The following is a 14,693-nucleotide window of genomic DNA, read 5'->3' as shown; positions in this document are numbered from 1 at the left end:
CACGGGTTTTAATTAATTTGCACGTTCTTGAGAACTAATTTGCACGTATTTAGAATACTTTACATTTATGTATTTGCATGTTTATAACTTTTATGAATATATAATTATTTATTTTATGAAAAATATGTATATAGAAGGTAATTAGAGGTACTAAACGCTATGCATATGGTTTTATATTCATTACTGCAAAGTATGTAATGTATAAAATGTTAATAATTAATGTTTATAATATTGAAAATAAGAGTTTATGGTTTATGTACTTTATCTTTAGTGTTTTTGAAAAGATTTAAATAAATACTAAACTCGAAGTTAAAAATTTGTAAATGTATGTATAATACAAAGCAAAATAAATAAAAATTAATACATACCCTGGAAAAAATCAGTAAAAAAGGTGAAAACATCTCTTTGTGCATCAAAAATATAATAACAAATCCTTCCTGACTGTATTAAATTGTGTTATTTGAGTAATATTAAGCCAAAACTTGTAAAATAAAAGGTAAAACTTGACGAAACACACTTCATGTGTACAAAATTTAATTCAAACCACATCTAAATTGTGTTATTTGAGTAAACTAGAGAATAATCCTGTAAGCTTGGAAAAAATCTCTCTCTCTCTCTCTCTCTCTCTCTCTCTCTGTGTGTGTGTGTGTGTGCGTGCGTGTGTGTGTGTGTGTGTGAGTGCGTGTGTGTCCAAAATGTAATAAAAAAACACGTTCAAATCGTGTTATTTGAGTAAATATTAGGCTAAACTTGTGAAATAAACAGATAAAAGTTGAGAACACACACTTTGTGTGTCGAAAATGTAACTAAAAATCTTTCCTGAACAGATTAAATTGTGTTATTTGAGTAATAATAAGGCTAAACTTGTGAAATAAACAGATAGAAGTTGAGAACACACACTTTGTGTGTCGAAAATGTAACTAAAAGTCTTTCCTGAATAGATGAAATTGCGTTATTTTGGTAAAATAATAATTTAAAGGTGTACAAAATACACTTTGTGTGTCCAAAAATTGAAAAGTAAACAATTAAAAATTGAAGAACACAGTTTGTGTGTTGAAAATATAATAAAAAATGTTGCCTGAATAGATGAAATTGTGTTATTTGAGAAAAAATAAGGATAAACTTGTAAAATGTTTCATATAAAGTCAAAGTTTGGTAAAAAAAAATAAACTCAATATTATATTAAATACAACACAGTAACATAAATTTAATAACTAAATCAATAATCAATAGGTCGTAGGTTCGATATCCCGTGATAAAAGCAAATAGTGAAAAACTGTAGGCCCAGTCCCTGATAGCTCTCCAGTAGTGTAATTGGCTATATAACCATTTCGATAAAGTATGAACCCCCCTCAGGCAGATTTGGCTACACTTAAAACTAGCTCAACATGCCCATATGAGCTTTTTGCTCAAGTGTGGTACTCTGTCTAATCCAAGATTTTTGTAAAAATGCCCTCGGGAATTTCCCGGGAAAGTATGACCCCCCCCCCCAGATTGATTTGGCTACACTTACAAAAGCTGCATCTGTGAGATTGTTGTCCATAAGCTTGTTAAAAATAAGCCCCTCTTGATATTGTTTTTGGCTACACTTAAAACTAGACCAAACGTATTAACACACCCACACCCACCCACACACACACACCCACACACACACACACACACACACCCACACCCACCCACACCCACCCACCCACACACACACACACACACACACACACACACCCACCCACACACACCCACACACACACACACACACACACACACACACACACACACCCACACAAGTAGTATAATTGATGCTATAATGAGCGCACTTATAGCGTAGAAAAGAAGAGGTCATTTGATTAAACAGCCCGATTTGCCCACACTTAAAATTATGCCAAGATGCCCTTATTCCCCATTTCTTCAAGTGTGATATGCTCTTAATTCTAAGAATTTTGAATCCTAGTGTACAAAAGAAGAGTTCATATGCCCCGATTTGCCCACACTTAAAATTATGTCAAGTACCCATATGATTTTATTGTTTATAATGTGTTATTCTGTCAAAATCCTAAGAATCTTGAATTCTAGTGTAGAAATGAAGAACTCCCCTCAGACAGATTTGCCCATGTGTGTAAAAGCTACATCTCTCAGTTTGTTGTCCATAAACTTGTCAAAAATATGCCCCTCTTGATATTTTTTTTGGCTACACTTAAAACTAAGCCAAGATACACACACACACACACACCTACACACCCACCCACCCACACACACACACACACACACACACACACACACAAAGCACATTGTTGAACCCAACTGATATTTTTTATTAAGTATAGAGTTTTGATTTGAACCCCAAGAAATTTTATATAAATACCAAAGCCAAAAATATTCACACACATACACACACACACACACACACTAAATATACAAAACACACTGCTGAACCCAACTGATATTTTTTTATTAAGCATAGAATTTTGATTTGGACCCCAAGAAATTTTATATAATAAACAACAACAAAAATGCCAAATCAAAAATATTGTAATCAATGCAATGAGAATATATCCAGCCCCAATTGGGTTAAGCACCAAAAGAATTGTAATCCAGATAAAAGCAGAATTCTCACAAAAATATGCCCAAAATGCCATAGAAAATATAACATGAAATATTTCTCTTATACTTGTTCTGCACAGTCATCAACATTTCCAAACAAAATTGATTGGAAATATTTGTGTGATTGCCCTGTTTAACTTAGATTGCAAGGCCATATTTTGTAATTTTCTAGACCAGGAGCTAGACCCTGTGCACCAGAAACAGGCCATAAAATGCCTCTCCACAAATTATGTGAGCATCATGGAGCACACAATACATTTTACAATTTTGAGAATCTCAATTTAAATTCAGGAACAAGAGATTTGGATTTGATGTATCTGGAAATATCTCTTTTTTTTCAAAAAATGTTTGCATCTTGAATCAACCTGCAAACAATATTACATGTTAGGCTGGGCTATCTCAACAGCAGAGGCATGCAGCTTAGTGGTTTCCCGCACTCACACTCTGTAAATATATTCCATGATTTTATTATCCTATTAAAGCACCCAATGCTGCAATTTTTAAATTTTTGCTGAAGAAGATACATGATTATCTCAGTCATGTTCAACATCTGAGAATTGTATGCATCAAAATATTGCAGGTGATGATTGAAATCTGCACCACTATACAACATCCCACTGTCTGTTGTGACAAATTCTGACCTATGGAACCTGTCCAGATGCATCAGCAAAAATCTGAAATGTTTCCAGTTTGAGCTCTGATTGGGAAGGATCTCAAAATCATAGAATCTCCCCATACTTGCATGATTTGAAAACCATCCGCCATAATAGGAAAAATCAATATAATAATAAAAAACAACAAACTGTCCCACAATTCTCCTGCAAGAATTATCCTTGTGGCACTCAAAATCAGTGATGTATCTCAAGTTTAGATATTTGAAGCTTTGTGTGCCGTGCAGTGCCCAGTGGAACTCTGTCTTATTGTTGATTGAAAATATTGAGAATCTAATTTTGAAATCAGGAATAAGAGATTCAGACCTAATATATTTTGCAACATTTCTTCTATCAAAAAATGACATGTAGCTATTACTCCAAGAATATGTGAATATTGCTCCTACCCAAAAAACTGTGCACAAGACCCAAACTGAACAATCCCTGTTGTGGAAATTGGTACTCACAACAAAATCCAACCCAGAATATATGAATCCTGTGTTTGTAGTTATAAACTCAAATATGTCAAAATAACATATAACAATATTATGATTGAGTTTGAAGTCTGATCAAAGGGCATATATAAATTGTACATGCATTTGTGAACCAAGTAATTGTTCCTGAAGCCCAACAATTATCTTATGTGTTAATTCAACCTTTCCCAAATATCCCAGATTCAGGAATCATACAATTCTGGCAGAAACAGCAGGGAAAGCAGAGCAGTGGGAGAGAGGATTGAATCAAAAGTATGGAATTTTTTGACAGAAGATCTATTTACAAATATATAAAATCAGAATCACTTGTTGGGGATTTCAGGCATAGGTTCTCTGGACTCTCTGAGCATGACCTGTTCTCTGTGCAGAATAAAACTGAGATGCAGTGGGTGCTTTCAAGTGATTTTGCTTTTCACTACCTGTCCCTGAAATCCCTGACAAGATTTGAAATATCCATGTTCAATACATGCAAAAGAATTGTTGGATTTTTTGTGCATTATTCTGTAGAGTGTTATTATTGGCATTGTGGATTTGCAATATATGCTGATTACTGGTACAACAATTGCAATAAGAATTGTTTTGTGCACAGAATGGACATAATTATGCCGCAGAGTCTAAACTGGGTCCATTATAAAATCTCAAACAGAGTTTATGTGGACCTGAATCCTCTTGAATATGTCACTACAGATGAGGGCAATTTATACCTACCTGAAGATTTTAAGCCAGGCATGAGCAAATTTTTAAAACATACAAACTTCAATGAAATTCTCATGTTTATGTTTAGGCAAAAATTTAAAAACTGTGAGCATGAATGCATATGCCTGTCACTTGAAGCACACAACATACAAAATACATGCCAATGCGGCAGGGAATTGTTCACACTGCCATTGTGCCTGTCATAATGCAGAATTTTTTTGACAGGAGATCAATTTCAAAATACTTTAAATCTAAATCACTTGTCGGGGATTTTAGGCTTAGGTTCCTGAACCTGTCCGAGTATGACCTGTTTACAGTTCAGAATGAGACTGAAATGCACTGGGTGCTTGATAGTGACAAGAATTTTCAATACTTGTCACTGAAGAGCATCAGCAAGTTTGAAAAATTTATGTACAACAAGTTTAAGAGAATTTGTGGATTGTTTGTGCATCACCACACTGGGAGCTATTATTATTTCTGCAGGTTGAAATTGTTTGATGAATGTTGGTACAGCAATTGTTGTGATGGGTATGAAGATTATGATTTAGAGCTCATGGCTGATCAGAGCTTAAATTGGGTGCATTTTAAATTTTTGAACAGAATAATTTCCAATCCCAATCTGTTTAATGGGAATATTGAATTTGTGACCACAGATGATGGGCACTTGTTCAGTGCAGATGATTTCCACCCGGATCTTGTTGGGTATTTAAAGCACAAATGCCTGAATGAGCTTGTTCTGTATTTTCTGAGGCAAAAATTCAGAAATTGCAGCAGTAAGTGCCTTGCACTGTGCCTAGACAAAACCTCTTGGAGTGAAACATGCAGGTGCGGGAAACAATTATCTAAACTCCCAATAATACATACATAGGTTGGTACAGTGGGAATCAATCCCGCAATGCAAACAATCAAACATGTATCCCCGGCAGTGGGATTTGGAAATAAACAGAGATTATCAGCAGCAGAGGAACAATATCCTCAGGCATAGTGTTGAACATGCCCTTAAAAAATTACAGCATTGCATTTTTGAATGTGTCATTGTCCTAGAGGGATGACACACAGCACTGATTGCACTATGTTTTTTGACAGAAGGAACTTGTCACAATATGTAAAATCAGAATCACTTGTAGATAGGTTCAAGCTTGTATGTTCCAATTTATGTGAATATGATGTGTTTGCTGTTAGAAATGAGACAGAATTCAGGTGGGTGCTTGACTGTGGCCGTGAATTTGGATGCATGCATCTGGGATTGTTGGGCAGGAAGGAACAATACATTTATCTGCTGCACAGGAGAATTGTTGGGCTATTTGTAGGTTTTTATGATTGTTACAGAAAAAATTACTGGTTCACAACAAAATATTTTGAAGCACTGTATTGTTTTAATATCCCATTTAACATATCTGAGAACTGGAAACATTTAAATTGTGATATTCATTTGAAATCTTATAATGATTTTGAATTTGTAACTACAGATACAGGCTTGGTGTTTTCTGGTGTGGATTTTGTTAGGGGAGGAAAATACATCACAAGTGTTATCAATGCAAATAAGATTATTCTGTATCTGCTGAGCCAGAAGATAAAATTTCATGATTTAAGATATTTTGAACCTTTGAGGTGCAATTTTCTGCAACCTTCAAATCTTAACATATCTATAGAGCAGTTAATATAGGAATGTTTTTTTGACAGGAGGAACATCTCAAAATACATAAAATCAGATTCACTGCTGTGTGATTTCAGGCTTGTTTTTTTTTTCTGACTTGTCGGGAATGTGATCTGTTTGCAGTTAGGAAGGAAACAGAGTTCAGGTGGTTGCTTGACAGTGGACATGAATTCAACCTGCAAGCAACATGCAACAGGGTAGAAGATCCAAGGATCCCGTCCTGTACAATAAGCCCTGCACACCCGGCAGTTTCAACATAGAACCTGTTGAGATCTATCAACCTGCAAGCAACATGCAACATGATATGAAATTAAAGGATCCCGGCCTGTACAATAAGCCCTGCACACCCGGCAGTTTCAACATAGAACCTGTTGAGATCGATCAGCCCCCAAGCAACATGCAACAGGGTAAGAAATTCAAGGATCCAGGCCTCTACAATAAGCCCTGCACACCCGGCAATTTCAACATGGATGAGCAGAGTATATATGTAGATTATGATAAAATTCCAGATGCTATTAAAATTAAGAATATACAGTAGTCATGTTGATAAATCTATGATAATAGATATGCCAGAATTGTATGATTCCTGAATCTGGGATATTTGGGAAAGGTTGAATTAACACATAAGAGAATTGTTGGGCTTCAGGAACAATTACTTGGTTCACAAATGCATGTACAATTTATATATGCCCTTTGATCAGACTTCAAACTCAATCATAATATTGTTATATGTTATTTTGACATATTTGAGTTTATAACTACAAACACAGGATTCATATATTCTGGGTTGGATTTTGTTGTGAGTACCAATTTCCACAACAGGGATTGTTCAGTTTGGGTCTTGTGCACAGTTTTTTGGGTAGGAGCAATATTCACATATTCTTGGAGTAATAGCTACATGTCATTTTTTGATAGAAGAAATGTTGCAAAATATATTAGGTCTGAATCTCTTATTCCTGATTTCAAAATTAGATTCTCAATATTTTCAATCAACAATAAGACAGAGTTCCACTGGGCACTGCACAGCACACAAAGCTTCAAATATCTAAACTTGAGATACATCACTGACTTTGAGTGCCACAAGGATAATTCTTGCAGGAGAATTGTGGGACAGTTTGTTGTTTTTTATTATTATATTGATTTTTCCTATTATGGCGGATGGTTTTCAAATCATGCAAGTATGGGGAGATTCTATGATTTTGAGATCCTTCCCAATCAGAGCTCAAACTGGAAACATTTCAGATTTTTGCTGATGCATCTGGACAGGTTCCATAGGTCAGAATTTGTCACAACAGACAGTGGGATGTTGTATAGTGGTGCAGATTTCAATCATCACCTGCAATATTTTGATGCATACAATTCTCAGATGTTGAACATGACTGAGATAATCATGTATCTTCTTCAGCAAAAATTTAAAAATTGCAGCATTGGGTGCTTTAATAGGATAATAAAATCATGGAATATATTTACAGAGTGTGAGTGCGGGAAACCACTAAGCTGCATGCCTCTGCTGTTGAGATAGCCCAGCCTAACATGTAATATTGTTTGCAGGTTGATTCAAGATGCAAACATTTTTTGAAAAAAAAAGAGATATTTCCAGATACATCAAATCCAAATCTCTTGTTCCTGAATTTAAATTGAGATTCTCAAAATTGTAAAATGTATTGTGTGCTCCATGATGCTCACATAATTTGTGGAGAGGCATTTTATGGCCTGTTTCTGGTGCACAGGGTCTAGCTCCTGGTCTAGAAAATTACAAAATATGGCCTTGCAATCTAAGTTAAACAGGGCAATCACACAAATATTTCCAATCAATTTTGTTTGGAAATGTTGATGACTGTGCAGAACAAGTATAAGAGAAATATTTCATGTTATATTTTCTATGGCATTTTGGGCATATTTTTGTGAGAATTCTGCTTTTATCTGGATTACAATTCTTTTGGTGCTTAACCCAATTGGGGCTGGATATATTCTCATTGCATTGATTACAATATTTTTGATTTGGCATTTTTGTTGTTGTTTATTATATAAAATTTCTTGGGGTTCAAATCAAAATTCTGTGCTTAATAAAAAAATATGAGTTGGGTTCAGCAGTGTGTTTTGTATATTTAGTGTGTGTGTGTGTGTGTGTATGTGTGTGAATATTTTTGGCTTTGGTATTTATATAAAATTTCTTGGGGTTCAAATCAAAACTCTATACTTAATAAAAAATATCAGTTGGGTTCAACAATGTGCTTTGTGTGTGTGTGTGTGTGGGGGGGGGTGTAGGTGTGTGTGTGTGTGTGTGTATCTTGGCTTAGTTTTAAGTGTAGCCAAAAAAATATCAAGAGGGGCATATTTTTGACAAGTTTATGGACAACAAACTGAGAGATGTAGCTTTTACACACATGGGCAAATCTGTCTGAGGGGAGTTCTTCATTTCTACACTAGAATTCAAGATTCTTGGGATTTTGACAGAATAACACACTATAAACAATAAAATCATATGGGTACTTGACATAATTTTAAGTGTGGGCAAATCGGGGCATATGAACTCTTCTTTTGTACACTAGGATTCAAAATTCTTAGAATTAAGAGCATATCACACTTGAAGAAATGGGGAATAAGGGCATCTTGGCATAATTTTAAGTGTGGGCAAATCGGGCTGTTTAATCAAATGACCTCTTCTTTTCTACGCTATAAGTGCGCTCATTATAGCATCAATTATACTACTTGTGTGGGTGTGTGTGTGTGGGGGTGTTTCTGTGTGGGTGGGTGTGGGTGTGTTAATACGTTTGGTCTAGTTTTAAGTGTAGCCAAAAACAATATCAAGAGGGGCTTATTTTTAACAAGCTTATGGACAACAATCTCACAGATGCAGCTTTTGTAAGTGTAGCCAAATCAATCTGAGGGGGGGTCATACTTTCCCGGGAAATTCCCGAGGGCATTTTTACAAAAATCTTGGATTAGACAGAGTACCACACTTGAGCAAAAAGCTCATATGGGCATGTTGAGCTAGTTTTAAGTGTAGCCAAATCTGCCTGAGGGGGGTTCATACTTTATCGAAATGGTTATATAGCCAATTACACTACTCTCTCCCTTCTTCCTAGTACAGATATAAAACCCTTACGCTTCGTTCTCCTTGTTTAAAATAAATTCTCGCTCCAATCTAATTGTGTATCCCAAAATCCTTTTTTCTTGTATTCTCGGTAATCTTGGCCTACTTATCCAGAAACCTGTTCTGACATGCAAGCGCTCTAGCCTAATCCCCGAGGTACAGCATTCAATGCCCTGGAGGCAAACCTGAGCGGAATATTAATTGGCGGCGGAAACCGGTTCTACAAGCGACGCATAGCTTCAGAGATTTGACCTACATCGCGCATTCTCAGACATCCTTTGTTGTCTGGTTCAATCCCTCCCCTGCCCTACAGTATTGCATACCTTTCCCCTGTTCTTGCGTACTAGTTAACCTTGGAAAAACCGGTTCTGAAGACTTACCGACGCGTTCTCTGATTGGTAAATCAGGTTCTTTCTTTGTTCTAGCGTTCTGACGTCATTTGACCTTGACCGCACATCTCCCAAATTCCTTTCTCCTCTACCCTCAGAGCGGAGTTCACCGTCTCCTGCCTGGCAACTCGTACCATCGTCTTTCATAACATAATGAAATTATTACATACATTACATACGTTGTACACTATAGGCCTAACCATTTATTACCGTTGCATATCGCGGGTTCGAGTACCGGGACCGTCTTCTTTCGTACCATTAACACCTTTCATAGCGGTTCATAAACCATAAACTCTTATTTTCAATATTATAAACATTAATTATTAACATTTTATACATTACATACTTTGCAGTAATGAATATAAAACCATATGCATAGCGTTTAGTACCTCTAATTACCTTCTATATACATATTTTTCATAAAATAAATAATTATATACTCATAAAAGTTATAAACATGCAAATACATAAATGTAAAGTATTCTAAATACGTGCAAATTAGTTCTAAGTACGTGCAAATTAATTAAAACCCGTGCAAATTAGTTATAAGTACGTGCAAATTAATTGCGAATATTAAATAGCAACCGGCCTTGGCGCACATCAATACTACTATCAATAATTTGGATTTCAGTGTCATCATTAATATTTCATATTAATTTGCACAGAAGGAAATTTTGTAGGCTCTTTACGTCTTGAGTCGCCCGCTGTGAACGGCATGTAAGACGAGGAGGGAATACTGCAGCAAAAGAACTTACTTTGTCGTACATTTTTTAATTGTTACGAGCAATATTGCCCGAAAAATGAGAATCAAGAAAGCTGAGTGGCAACGGATTGAAAATTCCCGTCTCCACAGCCAAAGCGAAGGAACCCAACCAGCAGTTCGGAACGGATCGCCCTGGCATTTGCAAGTGATGCAGTGTTTAGGGTTACCAGGCGTCCGGTGTTTCCCGGACATGTCCTACATTTTAGCCTTCTGTCCGGCGTCCGGGAGGAATTTGAAAAATGTCATAAATGTCCTACATTTTAAGCGTCACAATATATTAATTAGGAAAATACGTGTTTCAGTTTAACAAAGGTAAATCCTGCAAGTTACAAGTCTATGGACTGCGCTCCCGAACTCAATAGTAACATTCATTTTGATTCAGTCATTGCCGAAAAAGAAAAGAAAATATTGTCCTGCTATAGCACAAATTGAAAAACGGAAGCAATTAATGAACAAAACTTTTGGGGCCACATTCTGATGATGGGACCGTTCAATGCCTGAGGGTAATTTCTTGCCTTAGGGTTTATACTGATGAAACAAGGTGTTTCCCATTCTTATTCATTATTTTGATTGTAAAGCAGAGGTATAGATAACAGAGTTATTTAGGGTGTCTACCAGTCAAGAAAGTCGTGAAAGTCAAGAAAGTAGGTCAAGAAGTCAATAAATTATACTTGTGGTCAAGAATTATTGCTATCCCAATGACTGATTATTTATTTTACTTCACTTTTCTGCCCCTTTGGCTAATTGCGAAGATGAGGATGAATGGTATTAAGATAAGATGGATCAAGGGGCAATCACAAACATATTGGGACGACAACACGAGCCACACATAAGATTATACTGGCTGTGAGTTCAGACGCCAGAGCCTCGCTAGTCTGCCAAATGCGTCCAGTATGCATTAATAGATAAAACAGGTCTAAATATCTTGTTGTATACTGCTGCGGTTTTCATTTTAACCGGCCTTTTGGTAGGATTTCTTTATTAAATAGTTTCTTAATTACTAATTTCCAACTTAACCTTTATTTATTTGACTACTACTTAGATAAAGAAAAACGAAAAAAAATATAAATAAAAAGTCCTGAAAAACTCAAGAATTTTGGATTTGTTATTTTGGTAGACACCCTTTTATTCAACTAAAAACTACCCAAGATGAAATTTCTGGAACCATTTCAATTACGGCAATCATGGGTGACCACAGCTGGGGTTCGTGATGCGCCTGCGTCATGGGAATTTTTGTGGGGGACAGAATTTTATACCAATTCTATATCTCTGCACACAAAAAAGGGGGGTCGTATCGTTTGATTGACTTCTTATTGATTTTTAATTTTGGTTATTATGGATCACCTGTGGGTGATCGCGGCGATAGGGCTGAAATGAAACCCCACCTCTTATGCCTATAGAATCGGTTTGGATGGAAGGGGGAGGGTGTGGTATTCGCATTAATACAAGGTTTGTCGAGCAGACAAACTGTGCAGAATAAGGTTGACTAACAATGGCAGTGAGCCTAAAGTAAATATATATTGCTTAAATATGTCTGTATTATACAGTGACACAACCACAGGGGGGCAGGGGGTCATTGCCCCCCCAACTTTGACGGAAGTAATTTCTAGGGGGGAAGGGGGACAAACGTTGATTGATTGATTGATTTGTTGTTTTAAGTCCACTTTATGCACAGTAAGGCTAATCGGGACTCGACCTACAGTTTAAAGTGGGATCCAAACCACTTGTGCCTCCACGGGGTATCGAACCCGGGACTCCTTGATTAAAAGGCGACGACGCTACTACTGCGCCATCAGAGAGGCCGGGACAAACGTTGATGGCCAAGGGCACCTGCAGTGGGGCACAGAGGAGCAATTAACCCCTTCGATTTCAAATTGTATGCAAATGAAAATATATTTTGTAAAATTTTCTTGCTTGCTTCGCTCGCATTATCTGCTTTTCTCGTTTTCGCCAAGTTCAGAGCTGTAGCTAGAAGTCGGCCATGGGCGCCGAATGATCTAGAAAAAAGTTGCAAAAAAAGAGAATGCCATGGCGTCCAGTGAAATTATTTTCGCTTTATTAAATCAATATTGTTTTCAATTGCAAAAATTGGATCTAAAAGTTTTCTTGCTCGCTTCGCTCGCAATGTACTTGTTTTCTGTAATGTTATGTATTTAAATAATATGTGATGTATATTTGTATTGAATAAGCTTTGAATACGTACACAATTTAGTGTTATTTTCTTATTTTCTCCATGTTGTAGTGTAAAACATATGTTGTACATGAAAGTTACGCATATATCTTTGGTATTATATTTTTCCGCAAATTTTGTCTGACAAAATAATTTGAGTAATTAATTCGGCATACACGGGAGGGGGGGCAAATGTTCTACCTTCTGGGGGGAGCCCGTCATGGACCTTGGGGGGGGGCACCCCTGACGTCAATAGCTGAATATTTGTTTGCCATTACAGGTTATAATGCAAAGGTTGAGAGATTACTTTCATTACCATCGGCACAACGGACTCACGAGAGAATTTTTTTTCATAAAGTCTGTAAGAAGTTTGGTACTGGTCCATATAATTTCTCATAAATATATTTTAACTAAACCTGAAATTTTGGGAAAAATTGGCTCCTCTGAGTTAAAACAGGTGCATTGTTTAGTATCATCACAAGTTTCTAAATTTTGAATTAAAGAATTCATTAAGAAATCTTTTTTTCTAACTTAAAAATGTCGATTTTAAATTACTCTCTAACGTGTTCTATAGAAATATGTATTATTTATTGCGAATATTTTGTGTCCTACATTTTGACTCAATGTCCTACCGATCTGGTAACCCTAGCAGTGTTGAAAGAAATGAAACCAGCGCTGACCACTGTAATCAAAACTGCCGTGGAGTATGCCATTCAAGAAGTAAAGAACGATCTCGAGAGGAAAATCTCCGAGCTAGACAAGCAGGTGAAGCAAGTGTGGAAGGATCTGAATTCCCTGGAGCAGTACGACCGTCGCCTGAACCTTGTTTTTCATGGCAATCGGTGAAAGTGAGGGTGAAAAGTGTGAAGTGATTCGAACGAGTATATACAACCGATAGAAATATACTTGCCCTACACAACGGAAACGTGGTTAAGATTAGAGACTCGGAGAACATCGCAAAGTTCAGCAGAAAGTGCGACTTGTTCAGCTTCGCCAAACTCCCCTCCTATTAACTGTGGTGTGTTTATTTTTGGAACCGCTTCCCTCATCAATGACGTACGGGCACCTGTGACTGGTGAAAGGTAGAGGGGAGGAGAGTGGAGAACATTCCGCGCCGAACCCATGGCCGAACCATACAAAACATGCAAGACTCTCAGCGAAAGAAGGTCAACAACCTGTCACATAATAAACTGGACTCAGGCCCGTAGCCAGGAATTTTTAGTAGGGGGGAGGGGGCGGGGTAGAAGTGAATCCTAGAGGGGGCAAATTTTTAATATATTATGTTTCATTGGCAGATATAGCAGGGTACAGAGGAGCACTTGCCCCCCTCCTTTAAAAGTGATAAGTAACAGGAAAGAGATGATATCTTGAAACTCCAACGAACAAAAAAAAATCGAGCAACATCAAATAACAATATTTCGATAATGACTTTTCGGACTACCAAAGAATACAAAGATAAAGTTTAACATAAATAGTATCTACTTTATATTTACAGGTCAATAATGTTAATTGAGTCATAATTTGTATAACAAAGGGTAATTTTTTTTGCTGAAAATATTGTTAGGTACGTAAATTATTCAAAAGAAAAATATGAATTTCAATATAAATACCATTTATTATGAACATGTATGGTATATTGTTGTGAAAAAATCAATCTAGCACATCAAATACTTTGAACAAGGCTTAAATACTTTTGCCTGAGTGTAAATCATGTTCACAGGGTTACATATGATCTACATAAAGACAACTTCATATGTCTTCTGGAGGATCTTCACTGTCCATTGTTTCTGTGGATTTTAGTTTTTGGTAAACACCATGAAAAACTGGAGGAATATAAGGCATTATTGCCATGAGATCTTTTAACTTCATGGCTGATATTAAATCTTGCACCGGTTACTGCAACACAACCTCTGCCACTCCTATTGCAGACACAATCAGTAAGTGGCATAGCTCCTTCTCTCACTCAAAATGCTGATGAGGACGTATTCAAGAACTCAGAAAATCTGCTGCAGAACAAGCGGGAGCTATGCCACATGGTTGTAGTTCACATGATAGATGACAGATGGTAGGAGAAGACTGAAAATGGCAAAAAATAAAATTTTCAAGATTTGTGGCATAGCTCCCTCTCTCACTAGACCCCTCAATTGTCTAGTCAGCAAGGTGAGACATTTTAAAAGAC

Source organism: Lepisma saccharinum, chromosome 2 (genome assembly GCF_977018435.1).
Source record: "Lepisma saccharinum chromosome 2, izLepSacc3.1, whole genome shotgun sequence".
NCBI classification, from domain to species: domain Eukaryota; kingdom Metazoa; phylum Arthropoda; class Insecta; order Zygentoma; family Lepismatidae; genus Lepisma; species Lepisma saccharinum.
The sequence above is the reverse complement of the archived record's forward strand: the minus strand, read 5'-3'. Positions refer to the sequence as shown.